Here is a 2,500-nt window from a genome sequence, read left to right on the forward strand (position 1 = left end):
TTAAAGCTGAAAGGATTGCAGAGGAGGGGGTCGTTTGAACAGTGTTAATACGGAGACGCGGAGAACATGGAAAACGAGCGAGCGAGGGAGAGAAAGAGAGAGTGGGAGAGAAGGAGAGGGAGAGTGAGTGGGAGAGAGAGAGAGTGGGAGAGAAAGAGAGAGAGAGAGAGTGAGTGAGTGAGAGAGAGAGATAGTGAGAGTATGTGTGCGTGAGAGAGAGAGACAGACAGATAGATAGATAGATAGAGAGAGAGAGAGAGAGAGAGAGAATGTGACATAGACAGAGACAGAGAGAGAGAGTGTGTGTGGCATAGAGAGAGAGAGAAACAGAGTGAGAGAGAGAGAGAGAGAGAGAGAGAGAGGAGAGAGAGAGAGAGAGAGAGAGAGAGAGAGAGAGAGAGAGAGAGAGAGAGAGAGAGAGAGAGAGAGAGAGAGACAGACAGACAGAGACAGACACAGAGACAGACAGAGACAGAGACAGACAGACAGACAAACAGACAGACAACCAGAAACTAAGAGACGATTGTATATCAACAGAATTTGGAAGCGGAAAGGAATACAAGGAAAGAACGTAAGGTGAACAAAGCCGTAGGTGTGACGGAAGCTTCGAGTGAAATGCACATAAGGGTGAAAATCTCGAAAAAACGAATGGGGAAGAAGGCAATATAACCAAGAACGTGATGGATATGGAGCTGGCAGGGAAGATGGAGATAGATAGACAGACCGAAAGCTGGAGAGGGAGAAAGGAAGAGGAGATGAAAGGTTGGCGTTAGGGGAGTATAGAACAAGGAGAATAAGAGAACATCGGAGAACAATAAAGATGGGAGGGAATTAACGAATATAAAAGAAATATTCATATAGTTCAGAAAAAAAAAGAAAATTGATACCCAAGGTGTACTAAGAGTGGAGTATATGGTAATGTCACATTTTATTAGCGGAATAAATTTTATTAGTACATCAAATGCACATAAATATCATATTCATATTGAAAATTGCTTCGATTTCTGGTTGTCAATAATAATAATAATAAAAAAAATTATATATATATATATGTATTTTTTTTTCTTTTTTCTTTTCTTCTTCTTCTCCTTATTATTATTTTTTTTTCAATTGCTTAGGAACAAGAGAAACTAAAAAGCAACTGAAGTTAAAATAAAAACATCAAACCTGATAACAAACTGAAAGCAATTTTCAAACCTTACATGTTTCGTAACAAATTCTATATCATTCCTACACCTTTCTTATATTTCTCCTTCATACGCCCACACCCCACGCCCACACACAAAAAAAATACATGGCTTAGATCTTGGGTCAAGGGCATCGTAAGAAATATGATATACTTTATTGAGTTTAATCTCAGAAAAGGGAAAACTGGCAACTCCCTTTGGACCCTAGAGCACTCTGATCAAGTCTCTTTTTGGGTGAAAAAAAATTGTATGAATATACTTTGTAATTTATAAGAAAATACGTATAAGAATATTTAATTATGCTTTGCAATGCATAAAATAAAGGCCTGCTGTCGTTTTTTACTTTTTTTAATTTTTTATTATTATTATTATTATCATTTCTTAGTTCTGTATTGGTAATTCCCCTTTGCTTTTTCATTTTCCAGATATTGTATAAAAAAAGTGTGATTCAAAGAAAATATCCATTTCTTATAAACCATATGTATTAACACATCAAAAAATCATAAAACATATAGTCACGTGGAATTTTTTTTAATGGCAAATAAAGCAAGGAATAATAATCCTTAGGAACTAGCGTGTTACGGGCGATAATCCCAGCCGATAAGACAGCACAGCCTTTCTATATTAGGTATATACAGATGTAGAGACAGTGAAAGAAACTAAAACTGGCTTTAATAGACACGTTATAGATAAATCCCTATGCGAGAGTAAATAGCTTAATATACTAATAGCGGCTAGTTACGGGATGGTTCACAGAAGTCACTTGACCAATGGTGGAATGACCGAATGGTGGAATGGTGGAATGACTGATTACCCCTATATATATATATATATATATATATATATATATATATATATATATATATATATATATATATATATATACATATATATATATATATATATATATATATATATATATATATATATATATATATATATATATATATATATATATATATATATATATATATATACATGTTCAGTGAGATTCATTTCATTAAAAAGTTTACATATGAGTAATGTATTACAAGGAGCACAATTCCGTGACATATAAGTTTAGTCTTTTTTTCTCTTTAATAGAAATTTGCTTCTTCCAACACCACTTTATTTTATTAATTCATTTATTTATTTATCTTATTTTATTTCATCTTTTTTTACCGAAGAGAACAAAGAGTGCGTGGTGAGTTGCCTTTTTTCTTTTCTCAGTTTGGAAGAAATAAATGTATCAAGGAATTACATTTGGCCATTGACGTCATGGAATGTGTCGTCATGAACGCTGACGTAATGGAAGGTGACGACATGAAAGCTGA

Source organism: Penaeus vannamei, chromosome 29 (assembly GCF_042767895.1).
Source record: "Penaeus vannamei isolate JL-2024 chromosome 29, ASM4276789v1, whole genome shotgun sequence".
NCBI lineage: Eukaryota > Metazoa > Arthropoda > Malacostraca > Decapoda > Penaeidae > Penaeus > Penaeus vannamei.